This window comes from Halichoerus grypus, chromosome 5, assembly GCF_964656455.1.
Source record: "Halichoerus grypus chromosome 5, mHalGry1.hap1.1, whole genome shotgun sequence".
Taxonomy (NCBI): domain Eukaryota; kingdom Metazoa; phylum Chordata; class Mammalia; order Carnivora; family Phocidae; genus Halichoerus; species Halichoerus grypus.
The window spans coordinates 42,048,496-42,068,378 of record NC_135716.1 but is presented as its reverse complement, the minus strand read 5'-3'; the positions used below and the strand labels follow the sequence as shown (position 1 = coordinate 42,068,378).

The window sequence follows — 19,883 nt, the reverse complement described above, 5'->3', positions numbered from 1 at the left end:
GAGCATTAATTATTACTGATTTAAGCTATGTAAACTAGCATTGATAATATGTGTTTTGTTGTTATATTTCAGTAAATGTAAAAAATAGATATGAGATTCCTCCTAACCTTACTTGCAGCTTTTATTTCTCTATAAGGTCTTGTTTTCCTCAGATGGGAATTCTACAATGAGGGTGTAGTGAACACAGATCCACCCTGTGAAGACCCAACGCTTGTTCCCCAGCTGCTAGGCTTGGTGGTAGCTGAAGGTTCCTGGCTGAGTCCCTCCCCAAGTGATAGCTGCCCTTAGTCACAGGGAGCTTCCTTACCCAAGACCATGTCCCTCCCCCGGGGCCAGCCAGCCTCTGGTGCCCTTTGAGGAAGGTTTGCAAAGACCCAGCTGTTCCAGATGAAGGGCTTCACACTGGGTTCTCGGAGACCTTTGCCGTGGCTTCACCATCGTTAACTTCTCCCTCGGCCTCATCCTTCTTCCTTTACTGCCCCACAGGAGATGGCCCGGGGAGCACGTCCCAGGCTCCACTGCTGAGTTTGTTTCCCGGCACCCAACCTGAGACAGAGGGTTCAGGAAAATACATTTTGCCATTAGACGCAGACCATGAAGACTCCAGAGAGGAAAGAGAGAAGAATGTGGGGAGCAGTAGGTGCCCAGCAGGCTGCGGGGGTCACTGACTGTAACTGAGAGCTGAAGGAATTGAGGTGGGCCAAGGGGAGCGTGGCGGAGGTGCGGGGCGCAGAGGATGGAATGCAGGGTGGTGTGGCCTGAGTGTGGGAGGTCCCAGCATCAGAAAAGGCCCCCAGACATTTACAAGTCTACAGGGGAAACACATACCTTGAGAGAAAGGCTACAGATCACCACCTGGCATGGGCATGTTGGGGTGACGACATGCCGGCCCCAAGCGGGTTACCGCTATTCTAACACCTTGTTCAACAAAAGTGTTCTTCGTTACAAGTTTGTCCTCAACGCGACAGTAGGAATCAAAGAGAAGATGGAATTTATCTGATTCAAGTCCTCTTTACAGGCTTTTTCCCCTGGGCCAAAACAATCCCATAGAGACACTTAGTCTCCCTTCAGCTTTCTCTTCTTCAGACACGAAATAGAAGCTGTTTGTTTTGACCTCTACAGCTTGTCAAAGTACTCTTTTTATTCTAAACTTTTACATTATAGAGACAGGTTATAAGGAGTTTATAAACTCTGCAAACTCTGGCTTACAGCTGAAAGGGCATAAATGGGCTTTGCCACCAATTCTGTGCGATTTAAAAGGGCATATTTTATACTTTACTGTAAAAATACTCACCAGGTGTGCCGTAAACATGAGTGTTTGAAAGTTTCCTGGCTGGGCCTTCATCATTTGGGGTTTATTGAGCATTTTATTATTTCTAGCTAATAGGAGAGTTGTGTTTCTGGTTGCACTTAGAGGGAGTGGTGAGTGTGAGAAAACCAGGTTACTTTGCCCAGAAGCTGAGGATCAGGGCTCGCCTGGCAGTTCCAAGGATCCTCCTGTGAAGGATTTGAATGAAGGCTTTTGTTCTCCCTTTGGAGGGGGTGGGACATGTTTTCTTCCTTCTCCGCACCCCATCATAAGGGCTTTTAAGTTATTAAGAAATCATCAATGTCTGCATTATTCAGGAGCCATGACAGATCATTCTCCCACCGGGGGTAGGAAAGAGAGAAAAAGGAGTCTGCTTGGAACCACATTGTGTGCGTCTAAGAGGTGGGAGATCAGAGCCACCACACAGGCCACCATTCTGCCCTCCCCCCATTGTCGGTGCATGGCAGCCAGGGCTCAGTCCTGAAGCCTGGAGATGGGTTCTACTGGCTGGTGCTGCATCTCGGGCACTTCGGGCCTGCCCTGTCTCTCCCTGCTCCATGCACTGGCCTCAGTCGGGAAAAAGAGCCAACATCACGGGTCACTCAGGAGCAAGTCCCCACCAGCTGAAATATGGGAAAATGTGTATTTCTAGGGATGCTGTAGTGAAGTACCACAAACTGGGTGCCTTAGAACAACAACAGAGGGGCACTGGGTGGCTCAGTCATTAAGCGTCTGCCTTCGGCTCAAGTCACGATCCCAGGGTCCTGGGATCGAGCCCCGCATCGGGCTCCCTGCTTGGTGGGAAGCCTGCTTCTCCCTCTCCCACTCCCCCTGCTTGTGTTCGCTCTCTCACTGTCAATTTCTCTGTCAAATAAATAAATAAAATCTTAAAAAAAAAAAAAAAAAGAGGAACAACAACGGAAATTTATCGTCTCGCAGCTCTGGAGGCCAGAAGTCTGGTATCAAGAAGTCTGCTGGGACATGCTCTCACCAGGGGCACTAGGGAAGGGTCTGCTCCAGGCCTCTCTCCTTATAGACTGCTAGTAGCCTTGGCTTACAGATGGCTGTCTTCTTCCTGTTCCTCTTCACGTTGTCTTACCTCTGTCTGTGTCCAAATTCCCCTTTTTAATAAGGGCACCCAGTCGTATCAGACGAGGACCCACACTAACAACCTCACTTTAACTTGATTCTCTCTTAAAAGACCCTATTTCCAAATAAGGTCACATTCTGAGGGATTGGGATTTAGGACTTCAATATATTCTTTGGGGGGTGGGGCACAATTCAACCCATAGCAGCATGCTAACATTTTGGTTCGGATAAGTGGCTGGCTGGCTTTCAATGGAGAAAATCCTATCCATATTGAGATAAGTCCGAGAGAGTCCAGGCAACATGGCCTGGCAGAGTGAAGAGCCCAGGGGTACAGCCCTTAGAACCAGACAAAACTGCCTGTAAATCACAACTTTGCCAGTTCCGGGTGAAGTCACCTCTCTCAGCCTCTGCTTTCTCGCCTGCAAATGAAGGCAAATTCCTGTTGACATTCTCATAGGACTTCTGTGAAGGTGAAGTGGGAAAATATTAGGAAAGCATTGAGTTCAAAGTCTGGGCCCATGCTCAAGCTTCGATAAGCATACTAGCTATTTTCAGCCGTCAAGGTTTCTTCCTCCCTGTAGGAAAACGGTCAGGAGCACAGCCTGTGGTGAGTCCTTAAAGCTCTGTCTAAAATACAAAAAAGTGATCAAGGCATCCCTCCCAGCCCCCCACAGAGGCACCACAAGCAATGACAAGCAAACTGGGTACATTTGGATCTTCCCTTCTAGACAATCTAGAAATCTATTGTTTCCAAGTTCTTCAAAGTTTGTATTTTCCAAAGAGAGAGGTCTTTTTCTCTTCCTTAAAAAAAAAAAAAAAGTCATTGTCTGAGTCAATAGATTCCATGGGTCATGGAAGCAAATTACAAAGCTAATACAATGGATTTGAGAAATTGCTAATGTAATCAGATTTTGAACAAGCTTTGGAAATGGTCCCTATTTCGCCGTACCAAGGGTATTTTTCTAAACCGTTCATTGCTTTCAACAGCCCCATTATAAAACCAACTGAAAGTGAGAAAAGCAAATTCAGCAGCAACCTATCTTGTCAGGACAAAGAAACTTTCCTCACCAGGAAGCTGTTCTCAGAGAAATATTCAACACTGAGTAATCCTATTTGAATTTTGCCACTCAAAGAAGTCTCAGAAAGAGGGACTTGTGGAAGAAATTTGGGCGGGGGTGGGGGGGTTGGGGGTGAAAGGATGTAGAGAGTGGGGACGGAGGGGGGGTCACCCAGAAAGCCTTCGTTGCTTTCTACCTAGAGAAACAGAAAAGATTTTTGCAACTTTTATTGCAGGAAATAAAAATTGTGATCCCACACCTCTGACTTTTAATATAATATTTAAACCTCATAATAAAATGTCTCTGAAGACTTTACCTGCTCAACCAGTAAAAGAGATACTAAAGTCTAGAAGTCCCTGAGGCCTTGCCTAGCACATAGTAAACACTGAATTGATGTAAACTTTTTATCATTTCATAGGTAAGGTGATCCATATGTCCTAGTTGCCCTGGAAAGTCCCAGTTTGTACTTGTGGCCTCAACAGAAATATTTATAATGTCTCCTTTCACTCTCAAAAGTGACCCAGTTTGGACAAAAAATTATATGGTCCACTCTATTGATAACCAACCTTGGGAAAGTCTGTGAATATCCTACCACATAGGTTTCTTTTTTATTTTGGGAAAGAACATCTGAAATTGCATTTAGGATTTTATTGGGGGAAGGACTTATTTCCTTTGATATTAGACATAAGCATTTTCCCTTATGTAATATTAAACATATGGCTTTAGGTTTTTGTGGGTTGTTTTTTATATATATAAATAAACTTCTTCTGAGCAGTTCTTTCAATCTACAAATACAAATTATATGGTATTATATCAGTACCAGTCAATATTCAGAAACATACTTGAAAGCGCTCACTCAACTAAAAAACATATTCTTCCTAGGTTCACTAAATTGCTTTTATAAATCTTTTTAATTTGGAAATATATAAAGACTTTAAACTGGTATGAAAATGAGGCAGTAATCCAGGCTGGAAAAAACACCAGGCTGGGCATGTGGTGACTTCGGTTCTCTGCCCAGCTGCTAATTAGCCGTGGAATGCTAGAAAGCCGTCTTCCCCTCACTGGGTCCCAGTTTCCTCATCCATAAAATGAGAGAGTCAGATGAGATAATCTCTGAGGCTCCTTTCAGCTCTAAAATTCTATGATCTGATGAACCATCTCTTTTCAATTGATTAAAATGAGTGTTAAGAGATTTCCTAAAGTAAACAAGCCAGGCATGATTCCAATTTGTTTTATTTTCCCATTTTTCTTTTCATTCAGTTCTCCATCTCAGCATTTGGGGGAGATACAAAGTAAGTTCTTCTGAATTGTCATTTAGAGATGACACCTGAAAGCGTCCCCATTTAAAATGCCTAACACGTTGCCATTTTTAACGTGCTATCAAGGCAGTTAGACAACAAATTCAAAAGGAAATAGTCTGTACAAAGTTGACTTAGTTTTAACCATGTAGAGATTCAACCACCTTTTAGTCTATTTTACAGCTTGGAACTTGGAAGGACAAAAGGGGAATGATAAAAAAAAAAAATCCTGGTATTCCTACCACCAACTAAGGGATAGGTCAGCCCAAACCAGCTTAATGTTACCGGTGAGCTAACCCCTCCGTGGACATTCACAGTCTCTCAGCATCAAATGACCTCATTTGTTGGCTCAGTGGTTTAAAAGAAGCATTCTATTTCCCATGGTTGTACTTCAATATGCTCTAATCCATAGGGATTACCATGGTAGAATGTTTCAACCCAGTGTAGCTTTCGGGCACAAGTAATTTTCATCAGAGCAAAACTCACAGTCAATTTATGGTCAACAAAGATATTAAAATCTTAAAGTTATATGGTAGATGCCCCAAATCAAACTATCTCAGTGACTTAGTTTAAAAAAAAAAAATTTAGATTTTCTAAAGTATTTTAACACCGCAAAAACAAAAACAAAAACCCTGCAACTCGAACCTTGATGGAATCAAAAAGGAATTTGCATTTTTGATTTTATGTGCAGCTGGTGGCCAATGTGTTTATCTTGGTAGGGAGAGGGGGCACGTGGGGGGATAAAAATAGTAGTTAAGATAAAAGAATGATCTCAGTATGGATTTTTTAAATAAATGAGAAAAAGTGGATGGCAGAATTGAAAAATCTATATACTCTTCAGGAAGCAGGTACGAGAATAGAAGGAGCAACAGCATGCCTTCGGTGGAAGAGCAAAGTGAAGATATCATCAAAGCCTAACGCTCATTAGAAGTGGCCCCTCAGCTTTCCTTCGAATCTCAGGTTAAGAATTTAGGGCTCTTTTGAGAGTACTATTATGTGCCTATTGTGTCATGCAGAACTGGCTACACAATTTAAGGGACCCAGAGCAAAATGAAAACGTGAGGCCTCTTGTTCACTAATTATGGAGAATTTCCAAATGGTGACAGCAGAGCATTAAGTCAAGGATAAGACCCTATGCAACTGCACGGGTCACATATTCATAAACCCAGCCCTGGTGCCAAATTATCCATACCCACATTAGCTCCCGTCCTCTCCCTGAATTGCACAACAACCCCGCAGGTGTGTGCCTTTATCCAGGCTTTACAAGTGAGGCCACTGAAAGTGACAGAGGTGTTTCACTCAATCAACTTGCCAGAGCTCAGACCCCCTTCCAGGAGACCTAGTGCTTTCCACCATCCCAGCCACACTTAGGCTCCACAATATGCAAAGGTCAGTAAAGCACTCAATATTATTCCTGAACTTCTAGTCCTCCAAAGATCTGGACCTCAATCAGGTAAGTCTCCTAAGCATGCCATATCTGTTCTATTTGTGCTTTGCTCACAGATTTTGCCAGATAAGTATTAGCTAAATGAGTTTGTAGATAAACATGGCATTCATTACAATAATAATATACTTTGGTAGATCATTTTTACATCTTTAAAATCATTGTCACATACTTAATTTTTTTCCAAAATATTTTATTGCTGGGTATTTTAAGTTATTCTTATGACTTATAAATCCCTGGCAATCTGAGCCTGATATAGGACAAGAGAAATGCCTACCCATATCCATTCAAAACTCTTTGCTAAGCACTGAGCTAACCACTAAAAATAAATATACATTTACGTACACATAAATGCAGTTCTTTCACTTCGAGGCTTTACCGTCTAGTAAGATTTCCAGGATATTTTTTGAAGGTCAGTAAAAGGCATTTGGATGGAAAACTGTGGGACAAAACTTCAGAAGTATGAAGGACATTTGCAAAATTCCATGATTATTAAATGGCAAGAATGGCAAGGCACAGAGAAAGAATTCACCTGTGGAATGGTAGGAGAGGAGAATGAAGAAGACGGGGACAGACCATCACAGGATCTTGAGTGCAAAGTCCAGGATGCTGGCTTTCTCCTAAAAGCTCTGAGGAATCATTCTAGGAGCCAAATGGCATTCCCATGACGAAAGATATGGCTCTCAATCAGGAAACACTGAGGAATGCAAATCCTAGGCTTCGTAAATGAAAACTAGTCCCAATCTTCCCAGAGAATGAGAAGGACCAGACTTCATGGAATTCTTATAAAAATTGATTTCATACCTGAATACCCAGCCATAACCCCTGGTACATTAATATCAGCCTCTCCACAAAGTTATAGGCAGACGATCATGATGGAGGATCTTCAGGTCTCGAATGACGGATCTAGACTCCGAAGCCGGAGCAACTTCTGTGGCCATTCTGAAGAATTTTAATGAACCTCTGAGTCACCTTCTATGAACTTAGTCCAAGTCCTCCCAATTTAATCTATTAGCTATTTCTTTTTTCTTTTTTTTTTTAAAGATTTTATTTATTTATTTGACAGAGAGAGACACAGCGAGAGAGGGAACACAAGCAGGGGGAGTGGGAGAGGGAGAAGCAGGCTTCCCACCAAGCAGGGAGCCCAATGTGGGGCTCGATCTCAGGACCCTGGGATCATGACCTGAGCCAAAGGCAGGCGCTTAACGTCTGAGCCACCCAGGCGCCCCATCTATTAGCTATTTCTTGACTCTAACCCCTCACTATCTTGCTATCACCACCCTAGTTTAGGACTTTGTCCTGGACAACCATACCAGCCTCGTCTGACCTCCAGCCTCAGTTTTCCTGTGCTAATTCACAGTGCGCCTAGCTGCCTGAATGACGTACATAAGGCACAAATCTGACCGGTTTCACTCCGTGCTTAAGAGCCTCCCCATCCTCTACTTGATGAAGTCCAAGCCCATTGCCATGGCATGTACGACCACTCATACCTAGCTCCTGGCCTGATTAACTCCCCCAAGCCCCCATCTGCGTTCGGGCGTGACATGGAACTGATTCTGACTCATCTTTAAAGAGCTGATTAGTTGCCATCTCTTCCAGAAAACCACCCTTTACTCCTTCAGCCCCAGTGATAGGTGTCCCTCCTCTCTGCTCCCATAAACACTCTTCACATATATCTTTGTAAATTATATCTCTATCATTTATGTATCTATCTCCTCCTTGGGCTGTGAATTCTTTGAGGACACTAACATATCTTATTTATCCCAAGAGTTAACAGAGCGCTTATACCCACTGGTGTATACATGTATACATATCACAGCTTTCCATGTTGGGGGTCCCAAGATGGAAAGGAAGAACCTAGGTAGGATAGGTAGAAATAAATGTTAAATGGCCATAAGGGGCCATAGAAAAAAATAACTTCCTTCCCCCACCCCCCCATCCCCGCTGCAAAGATCTAGTACACTTCCTAATTAATAAATACATCCCAATGACATGAATGGGAAAGGAAAAGGACGTGATCCTTATATGGGATCCCCACAGAATAGAGCTTCAAAATAACCACCACCCCCTCATGAACATCTAAGAGCATTAGGAGCTCTTCAATCCCCCTGGACAAGATAAGCCACATGAGGCAATTTTATTAAGACAAAATTGACAAGGTATCAGCAGCCCTAATGCTCTTTCCTTTTTGTCCCTAACTAAGTCGTTACAAGGCAACCGTCCATTCTGAGATGGTAAGAAAGTCTCACCTGAGAGGGCAAGACAGCCAGCAAGGTAAACCCTTTTTTTAAATCTTTCTCAAGTATAGCTCAGGACTAATTTGAGGACGAGAAACGATTCGAGTGCCTTGTAAATTGCGATCCACATTGCAACTCCTAGCAGCCACAGTTCAGCACAGTTAGAAGTCAATTAAGGGAGGCCCAGGATTAAGACATCATGGAGACTGAATTATCTCACGCCAGCAGGAAAGAGTCGTTTCTTCAGTTCAGGTTCATGGTCTTTGGAGCAGAAGTGGTTTTGAAGAGGAAAGAAAACACAGGCAACTGTGGTCTGTTACTTTCTGCCAGACAAGGAAATAAAGAAGATTCCAACCTAAATATGTAGCCAGCTTTTCAATATTCTTTAACTAATGAATTTATTTTTTTTAAACACTTCGAGTACAAATTTCAGGCCTTTAGGTTCATTGGGAACAGCTAAAAATACCAAAACATGGAAAAAACCACAACATCCCACAGTTCCCTCCATATGTTTTATTTTCTTTCCCTGTTTATGGGATAAAATAGGTGAAATAAAAGTAAAAGTTTAATTACAAGAAATAAAGTGTCAGCAGTGAAGTTCACAGCCAATTTCTGTACTTGGAGTCATGTGGCATGTTTCCATGATATGATTGTAGGTTTTTGATTGTGCAATAAAATAATTCCAACAATAAAACCATTAGTATGCAGGTGTTCTACAGTTTCCTTAGGGAGTTTTGCAGGGGCTGGCATGCATCTGATAAATGCACTCCCAAACCCCAAACTCCTAGGCAGAGACATGTGGCTTCACACGGAAAAGGCTTTTGCACACCTGCAGTAATCAAGCAAAGACATAATGGGAGGCCAGGGGATTGGGGGACACATACCCTTCTGTCTTCAGATGAATATTGAAGTATTAATGAGGCCTCATACCCAGAAAGGCAGTATTGTCACTTGCTGACTTTGCCCACCCACATTTCTAGTAACTATCACGCTGGAGACTCATGGGTGATCTTTAAATAAGCATAAAGGGAACAGATCATGTTTTGACCTTGTTGCGAAATTAAAAGTCGCACCATGGCTTTTAAAGTAACTCTGTTGTCCTTATAGTGAAGAGATACTCAGTTAGTTGGCCAACAGACATTTACTGAGCAAGTTTCTCATGATGAGCTCTTGCATGAGGCTTAAGAAATGAAGATGGCGTGAACTCACATCCAAGCCTTGCAGTGACTCTCCAAGCCAGCAGAATCCTTTTACGGGATCCTTCTATGCATCACCCACATTGAAAGCAGAATGAAGCAGAGCTGCCTGGTGGGCACAGGGGCAGGCCCTCGGCACAGCTCTGCAGACACCTGCTGTTCTAAGTTGTGCACAGCCTGGCAACACCCTCTCTAAACTCCAGCAAGAGAAAATGCATTGTGTATGTTACATAATAATTCCATTGAGGAAATTTTTCCATCTCTAGTTTTTAAATGGTAGCAGTATATTTTACCTTTCTCTTTCTCCCATTAGCCAACTACCTCCAAGACCCGACAGCAGCCCATATGAAGTCAATGTCCGTGAGGTCCTCCCCCGCCTCTCGGCTCATTCTCATAGCATCTCTGGATGGTCACTCCATGAGGAGCTAAAATTAGGTCACAGCAGCCTATCTAAGGCAACTCTGAGTGGAAAGATCCCAAGGTGAACCTAGGCCAGCATCTGTCCGAATTGCTAACAGCCCAAGCCAGGAATACTTAATAGCAATGCCGGTTCAAAGGGAAGAGTGAGTAGGTTGTAAATGGGAAATAAAGCCAGAGGTCAGGATCCAGGAGGAAACAGGAGCAGAGCAGAATCAGATCAGGAAGGAAGCAAGATGATTCCAGGCAATTGTTCTGACTCTCACTGGCCTGCTTTCAACTCATCTGCTTTGGTTATTAGGCCTGGTAATGTCCATGGACATTAGCTCAAAGATTCAGTTTGGGCCAACACTCCCCACTTCCAAAAAATTTAGTTGTTTTCTTTATCTATTTATATCTTCACCTCTTTAAGCAGTGGATACTTCTTTACTACCCATTGAGAGTCTAACAAAAATGATGAAAAAATCTGGTTCCCCCTGATCCTGAAGAACAGGGGTTAAAGACCAAACCCCTTCCCCTTGTCAGGGGAAAAAAGGAGACAGAAGGGGAGCAGTGAGCCCTATGACACGCGTAAGCTAGCCGAAACTTTTTCTTCTGGTATTCTTTTACTTTTAAACTCTGTATTTCCAGAGGAATAATAGCTTCAAGCACATAAAAAGCATTCACATAGTATCAGTCTCTACCCAGCCCTGTGCTAAGGGCTTTGAAGTCAGGAAAATCGTGAAATGCAGTTACTACCCTCAAGGTTTCTACAATCTCAGTAGAAAGACAGAAAACTTCTACAGAAAGCCACAAAACTGGGTTTGGTAGGTAATGAACCCCCGCAAAACTCTATGGCTCGAAATAATCATTTATTTTCTTTCAGTTCTGTGGGTTGAAGATTTGGGCTGGACTCCGCTGAGACACCTCATCTTTGCCCTAGATAGTGTCTGATGAGCCCACTCCTCTATCTGGGGCCTCAGCAGGGATAGCTGGCAAGTTTGGGGTGGCCAGGCCTCTCTCTCCACCGGATAGAGAGGGAAGGCTTATTCAGAATAGACTTGTTCCAAGAAAGCAAGTATGGCGGCAGCAAGGTCTCTGGAGGCTTAGATTCGGTTTGCACGTTATCACTTCCGCCATGTGTTTTGGCTGAATGAAGTCATGAGCCAGCCACAATTCAAGACGTAGAGAAACCCACTCCATCTCTTCATGGGACGAGCTGCAAAGAATTTGTGGCCATATTTCATCTACCACAATCACCCACTAGCTATGATTATTTGTATTTCTCCTACATGTCAAACGAATTCACTCACTTCCAAGATTGCTGAAAAATATCATGTAATTTTATCACAGACTCAGAGTCCAATATCTTAGGAAGTGTATCCAGATGTGGATGGTCTAGATGTGGATGAGGTCTCTTAGGTACAGCTTCTTGCATATGGCTCCTCTTAATCCAGAAATTTGTGGACTCAACAGACACATTTATTTGCTCCCTCTCCCCATATACCCAGCATACAATGGTGAGATAGCAATAAGCTAATCATAATAAATATTTCCATTCAAAAACAGGAGAAATGGGAAGTAAATAGAAGTCATTGGTCCATAGCAATTCAGGAATCCAGTCATGTACATATTACCATAAGAAACAGCCATTATTTACAGATAAATAGCTTTTCTCATACTGCTTCCTGCTCAAAGACATTTTTTTAAAGATTTTATTTATTTATTTGAGAGAGCGAGAGAGCACAAGTGGGGAAAGGGAGAGGCAGAGGGAGAAGGAAAAGCAGACTCCCTGCTGAGCAAAAGTTCCAATGCGGGGCTCAATCCCAGGACCCTGACATCATGACCTGAGCCAAAAGCAGATGCTTAACCGACTGAGCCACCCAGGTGCCCTGAAAAACTATTGTATTTTGGAATTTAGAAAGTCTAGAGACCCTCTATATTTCCTCTACTTTCTGCCTGCAAACTGAATAGTTTTCTTTAGTTCATCCCTTTCTTCTCACATATTTTCAACACTCTGCCTGAAAATGTTCTTAATCAGATCCATAACCTTATTAGTTACATTTCCTAACTTCTGAGTTACCACACGCAGTAGTTTTGCCAATGATTTTGAAACAAAAGCAGTGCCACATGTTTTAGGTATTTTTGTGATGGCAGCACCACACTTCTTGGCACCAATTTCTGTTTAAGTTAAGCCCTTGCTGTACAACAAACTACCTCGAAAATTAGTGGCTGAACGCATATATTTTTTTTTTTTTTTTTTTGAACGCATATATTGGCTCATAGTCCTGTAGGTCAACAATTTGTATTGGACCCAATGGCATGATGATCTGGTTGTCGTCATTGCTGAATATATAACCCATCAACAGTGGAGATCAACACGAAGCTCCTGATGTGGCACCATTTTCCGGCAAAACTGCCAGCCACCTCATAGCAGGTTGATTACCCTGGCCCGCTTCCATGTGCTCTTCCACGCCTTTCCATCAGAGGCAGCCCTTTGTTCTCATGAAGTTGACACTCTGAATATGGATTGGCCTTCATTTCCCACAATACAAATGACAAAACTACCGTCCATGAACTTGCAGAATGCCTTGTTTGCTCTCATACTACTCTACACAATATCGCTCTTGACAAGAGAATTAATTTTTCAGCAAATGAAGTGGGTCCTGGGCTTGTGCTCATGGAATTCACTGGATTTACCATGGTCCTCATCTTTCTGAGACTTGACAGAATGGTAGCAAGGCCTTTGAAGACACAGTAAGGGTTTCAGTGGAGTACCAACCCTTTTGTGACGCCCTCCAGGATGCAGTAAGTGCCAGGTTAGTGACTCATATATCACATTGTTTCTTCCATAGATAGGATTCAGGAGCCCAAGAATCAAAAGATAGAAATAGAAGGACTCCTCTCATATTACCCCAACCTCTCCTAGTAAAATTTTTGCTTTCTATCCTCACAATTTTGGGCTCTGCTGGTTTAAAATTTTTTGTTGCTAAGGAGGAATGTTTCCAGGGGTGTGTGTGTGTGTGTGTGTGTGTGTGCATGTGTGCACACACACACAGGTTTCATTGAACTGGAAGCTGAGATGACCACCTGGCCACTTGGGCTCTTCACATCAGTAAACCAATCATCAAAGAAGGAGGTTCCTTTATTGGTTGGGGTGACTGAGTCTATAAAAAAAAAATTGGTTTGTTACCTGAAAGGTTTCCTTCCTCCCACCAACCAATTCTGACACCACTGGGTGTCCTATAATCCAATTCAATCATGACACTATCCGAGGTAGTGTCAGATTCCACAGGTTTAAGGGCCCGGTCCCACAAGACTGCTCCCATTTCAGATGCCATTTGCAAGGATTGGGTCCTCAGGTTACCCATGATCCTGTCCAACTCAATTATAAAGTTGGGGGTTCCCATCACCCCCATCCTCAGTTTCAATAATTTACCAGGATGACTTGTAGAACTCAGGAAAATTGAATACTTACTATTACAGTTTGTTATAAATTATATGAAAAAACAGCTAGATGAAAAGGCACATAAGGCAATGTTCAGAGGGATCCTGAATGCAGGAGCCTCTGCCCCCATGGAGTCGGGATGTGCTACCCTACCTGTGCATGTATGTGTACCCCAACTCAGAAGCTCCCCAAATCCCATCATTTAAGGGTTTCTAACAAAGGTGTCATTACATACGCGTAACTGATTAAATTGTTGGCCATTGGTGATTAACTCAATCGCCATCCCCTCACCGCTCCTTAGAGGTTGAGGGGTGAGTCTGAAAGTTTCAACCCTCTAGTCACATGGTTGTTTCCTCTGATAACCAGCCCCTATCCTGAAGCTATGTAGGGGGCTACCAAGAGTCCCCTCATCAGAACAAATGACATCCTATCACCCTGATCCCTCAGGAAATCCCAAGGGTTTTAGAAGCTCTGGGCCAGGAACCAGAGACAAAGACCCAATATTTTTCTTATTCTACCACACCACTACACAATGGGACCAGAGGCCTCTTACTACTCCCAATGCTCTGTGACAAAGGAAATAGAAAACTGCATTGGGCCATTATAGGTGGGACAGCTAATAGCAGAGACCGCTGAGGAGTGACAGGCTAGGTCCCCCACCCACCATCAGACAAGAACCATGATGAGTTGAGGGACTTGCTTGGGGCAAAGGGAATATGGCAGGTCACAGAAAGGAAGAAGTTTTGTGTACCAACAACAAGTGTATGGCCAATTGCAGAAAAGAGGACTGTAGTGCTTACTAGTATTTCTTCCTTAATTTGGTATGAATATATACATTTTTTTCTTTTTCTTCTCTCTGATTTTCCTACCATCTGATATACGTTCATAATAGTGTATGCTACATATAATGTACATAATCATATATTACATATAATGCCAAGTTACCAAGGTATTGGCTGTGCTGGATTGTTCTATCATCAGCTTGTTTAAGCTAAGAATGCTTTTTCCTGGAATCCCTCCCCTCTCTCTGATCCCAGGCTAGAGTTGGCCAAACAGGAACTGGAAGAGAAGCAGCTTGGGATAAGGACGTGGGTCTAGACAGCTCTGTCCCTTCCTCCTTCTCTTGGGAGTGAAGCTGCCCACCCAGAGCATACATTCTGCCTCTCCCACAAGCATGCATCTCTGCTGTGGGCTGCCTCAGCCTGTGGCGGGGTGGGTATGTCCTTCCAATTCTTGATTATGAGATCCGCTTGCCACGTTCTCCAGCCTTCTCAGAGTAAAGATGGCATTTGGGGCTTCATCTGTCCTGTTTCTGTATACTTCTCAACTGGTTCAGAACTCAGGTGGGGAAGAGAAGTGTTCATTAGTACACGCCCCTGAACCCCAGAATTCCTCAAGGAGACCTAAGAAAGCTTCCCACCAGATCTTGAAGGATGTCATGGGACTAGAACAAAAGAGAACCAACGAGGCAGGTGCAGGAAACCGTGTGAGCAGAGAAAGAACGTAGTAGGCAGGAAAAGGAAGATTCATGTGAGGAATAAAACTAAATTTTCTAAGCAAATGAAAAATAATGAGGGATGCAGTTTGACAAGACACAGGACAGTGGGGCAGCTGGTGAAGGCCTTGAAGACCAAATTTAAGTTTTTCATAACTGTGACTTTAATTTTGTGCCTATTACTCTGCTTCTCCTAATATTAAAGTTTCTGATCAGCTTCACTCCCAATTTAATGAAATATGCAACCGGCTCTTTTATAGATCTCTTTTACGGCTAATATAGGCTTCTTAATATCCAAATCAGAGAAACGACTTGCCAATAGTAATAGTGTCCCAAGCTCTCCAATTGCCTGTCTCTCTCAGCACCCTCACTGTCTCGGATTTTACTTGGAAATATATTTTGCGGTCTGGCAACATTACTAATCCTTACAGGAGTAGAACCCCTTTTCTATGCATTGTATATTATTTCAGCATGCTTTACTAGAAAGACAAGGAGAAAGAGGGTGGGATGATAGAAACATTTTACCCTGGCTCACGTATCTGTCAGGAATTTAACCGATGAATTGTATCTCAGTGTCTGAGCTCATCCATGTGTTATGAATCACACTGTTGGAAAATGTACCCATATTTCCCTTTGGTCCCTTTTCTCTCCTCCCCCACCCCTCCCCACATTTCAAATTCATTTTTGTTTCTGTTCCAGGGCTAATGAGACTGTGATCAATGCATCTCTAGCTGACCCTGCCTTCAAGTCTTCAATCATAGCTTCTCTGTCTAATCCACTACCCTCTCCTCTTTGTCAACTGATGGATTTATTTAGTTAAGAAAACAAACAAACAAACAAAAAAAAACAATCATGCCTCAACTCCACAAACAGGCCTCTGGTTTGATTTTCTTCATTTTATGAAATCCAACCAACCGCAGATGCTAAAACTATGTCTTTACAGTGTCTGTCTCTGGGCTGATATTTTCTGCTTTTGTGAAGATGTTTTAAGGTCCGCCTCTTGCTCCTCAAGTCAATTCATGAACAGTGTGCTCTGCAGGGTCTCTTTCCTGAGGCTAAGGTTCTGAGATTCTATCCAGAAAGTTATACATCCCTAAGTGGTTCTTTGCATGAGTTCGGTGCTCACAGGCCTCCCCTTACTAAAAGGGGCTCCGAGTGAAGTCAGCACCCACCAAGGGGTGCTGGCAAGATCCTGGCAGCCCAGATACCCACAGATGAGCCTGATGACCCAAGACAGGGCAGGGGTGTTATGCCTGCAAACTTCAGAGGACCCCTGCAGGCTGCCCCCCGGAGCTGTGCCCATGTCACATTCAACCCCAATAGGCCTTTGTGTTTTCACAGTATTTGATAATTTGGACAAAATGCTTTTTACATATACCACTTCACTTGTTTCTTCCAACATTCCTAAAAGTAACTCTTTTCCTTAACTCTTTTTAGATATTTAGAGCCTGAGCTTCTGACAGTTAAGTGACTCACCTTAATTAACATTTTAACCCCATTTTAACCCCTTAATTAAGAGGATACCCTGTCATTTCTCCCACCCTTTATGTCCTTGCCTAAGGTCTTTCTTCTTTACAATAACTGACACCCAGGTACCCACAGTAGCCATCACCAAGATGATCCCAGATCTTTGGCTGTCAATCTTCCCAGGTGACCTTGCTTCAGGTCTACTTCCCAAGGCTGGCTCTGCAATTCACAGAGAGAAAATGGAAGTTCCATCTTACTAGTCCAGTAAAATGAAATATTCTCCAAAGCAACAGATCTCAATGAAATCGATCTTCTTTCTTTTGTCATCTGTATGCTCACTGCTTTGATAAATAATCATTTGCATTTGGAAAGAGGAAAAATCAAGTAAAGCATAATTGAAGTCTGATACCACTTGGGAAATATGGTCATAGATGTGAGAATGTTAAGATGGTGCAGGGGACCCTAAAAAAAAATCATTCTTGTGGCTAGCACACTGTGTATTTTATCTGCAGATTCCCGGACAAGCTTCATGAGAGAAAACACGCTGGGGTCACAAGTCATGTGTATTTTCTGCAAAATGAAATGCATCTTCCATCTGAGGGTACTTTTTAGGAACAAAGCATTTGGAGAAATAGCTGTCTTGTAGCTGCTTTAATACTCAACCAGGAAGATAATCAAAATTTAATGACAAAATGCTGGATAAAGAACAATGGGGAGAATGAGGTTCTTTACTCTTTAAATAATCCATCTTGCATTGTTTTAATGCAACTGCAATTAGCCAGAGAAGAAAGTTTGGGACTATCTCGTCCCATTTTCAAAACTTACCAATAGCTCATATTATATGCAAACAATGCTTGGTATCATTCTAAATACTTTCGTGTATTCTTTAGTTTTATTCCCCTTGAGGTGATGGGAAAGGGCGTTATTTTTGCAAGTGAGGAAGCTGAGGGAGGGAAATCTCCTGCCAGGGTTGACACAGCCGCTTAGTGACAGCATTGGATTGGAAGCCAAGTTTGCTGAACACCCATGCAGAAGAGCCAAGGTCACATCGCCCGTTATGTTAGTTCCATACTGGTCGTCAGCTTCCAGGCATTCCCGGAATCCATGAAAAGTGTATTTTCGATTGAGATCCTACTGATTAATTGTGCTCCTCGTTAGAGCCCAAGAATGCCATATTTAATTTTAAAAAAGGGAGGTTTACATGTAAATGCAGACAACGCCTTGCATAAAAGCCTCCTGCCTTGAATTTCTTGTAACACCTCTCTTTCAAAGACCTAAGGAAACTTTGCAGCCGCTTGCTAATCCTCCCAACAGGCCTGTGAAAGGCCCAGTGGGCAGTTTTAATTATGCCTGGTTTACAAATAGAAAAACTGAGACGCAGATGGTGAAAAATGAAGCTGAGTAAGGGGTTTTCCCAGCACCACCCGGCCCGTCGGGCCCAGGCCACTGCCCGCCAGGCCTGCACCTTCTCCACTGGACCGCAGGTTCTGAGTAAGAGGCTTCAAGCAGCAGATGATCGTTGAAGGCTCTGGTGTGTCTCGACTGCAATACACAGATGCTTGGAGAAGTAGTGAAATAAAGGGCTCTCCGCATGGGGTTGTTGTGAGGGGTAAAGGGTATGTATGGAAAATGTCTGGCACCAAGGAGCCGACAGGTAGTCTGGGTGCAAGAAATGGTCACAGGGAAATTGGTCTCTGTCTGAAAAGAAATGAAGCTGCTAATGTAGATACTTAATATTTATGAAAGAAAGGAAGGAAAAAAGAAAGAAGCGAGAGAGGGAGAAAGCTTTGTAAATGGGAAATCTGGCTTCCTACTCTTTTCCTGGGACTTGTTAGAGCTTGTAAAATGGTTTTATCTTCTGTAACATGAGGGTTTGGTGGTCGAAATATCATTGAACATGTAAATTTTGGACGTGGCATTTCTTAACACTGTCCTTAATATAAGTCAATGTCCACCTCACTGTGCAGACTTCTTTGCTTACATTACCCATAGTTACTTCAATCTAACCAATGAACTTTGTGCAGACACAGTCTATCTAGGATGGCTTGTTTCAACTTTAGTAAAAGAACAGAACAACAAGCCCTTTGAAAAGTAACTAAGTAGGTTTGACTATATTGCAACAGTCCCTGATTCACCTGTCATAAAACCGATCCTTTTCTACTTTCTACTCCTTTTCTTAGTCATCTCCCCGAACCAAACATCTTTCTCTCCGACATACCAACTGCAGCCACAGACACTGTGATGTAGGTAGGGCCTACAATTAAGATTCTGAAAACTTCTCTTGGCCAATTGAAAGAAAGATATTTAAAAATTCATGGAATTCACTGGCTGTTTGGCTTTCTTTATGGCTAAATTCAATCTTCCACCCCTCCGTTCTAACACAGAGCCCCTGACCACTGAGGAAGCCTCGAAATGGTTGTCTGTCTTCAGGTTTGTCAGACTCAGTCGCCCTGCTCAATAGGATACTATTAGCAATGTCGACATTAAAAAGCAATGAGCAGACATGCTTTATTGCTTAAAAGGAGGGATTGCTAAATATGGAAAAATTGAACTGCTTTTAACCTTGCCTAGGTAGTGTATACAACTATTCTTTCAATGTTTAATCCCATTATTTAATGTGTGAAAATAAATAAATAAGAATGGGCTGACAGACGTGGCAATATAATATCCTTTAATCTGCAGTTCACAGGGCATTTAAAAATAATAATTTTGAAAGGAGCATTTGAAAACATTTGATCTTAAAAATGCATATTTTGCTTATTCTAGTGTTTGTTGATTTGAAGGCTTTGAGGTCAGCCCAGTAAATATTCAGTTTGCTTGGCACAAACTGTGCAGGAATCTAATAGAAAGCAATATTGTTGAAAATGGATATCAATTGAAAACAGAGAGCAGTGTCAACTGTCCCCCACTGGGAACAGACAACAATAAAACCAGTCAAGCATTACACAGCCGAGCCTGCCAAATGTCATTAGAGTGGAGAAAAAAGGAAAGGAACATGGTAGGGAAAGAAGCACTTTGCTTTATTTTTTTTCCCTCCAATTTAAAAAGACAAAAAAATAGGGAGAAAAAAAAGCCGGGGAGGGGTAGAAGGAGAACATCTGAAGAATAAGGACAATAAAATTGTCCTAAAATTGTCCAAGCCAGTGTCACCATTATCTTAGGCCTGCTATATCCCTTCCCTCCCTCAAATGATTACGTTATAAAGATTTTCAAATATTTTCTCTGTCTCTTCAACTGATCATTTTCTCCCAATGACTGTCTAATCAGGTGCATTTGCAATCATCAAGTTCCCAATTTGTAAGCCAGCATTTGTCATGTCGTTCATAAAAATCATGTTTCTATCATCATTTAATGAATTGATCTGAGTTCATATTGAAAAGAAAAGGTTTTGTAAATGTAAACTTTTTCACTGTTACCACCAAGCTTCAGTGGAGAGCCTTTCAGAA

The 19,883-nt window shown here is 42.5% G+C and overlaps 1 protein-coding gene across 1 annotated transcript in view; it reads right to left on the bottom strand.

The window, feature by feature from the left end:
* Positions 1 to 19,883, bottom strand: part of LOC118518598 (uncharacterized) — a 284,505-nt gene that overhangs the window by 28,934 nt on the left and 235,688 nt on the right. Inside the window, exons 10-11 of the mRNA XM_078072234.1 lie at positions 16,571 to 16,656; positions 8,448 to 8,758 (exon numbers count right to left, since the gene is read on the bottom strand). The gene's annotated coding sequence lies outside the window, so the exon portion shown is untranslated. The remainder of the gene's footprint in view (positions 1 to 8,447; positions 8,759 to 16,570; positions 16,657 to 19,883) is intronic.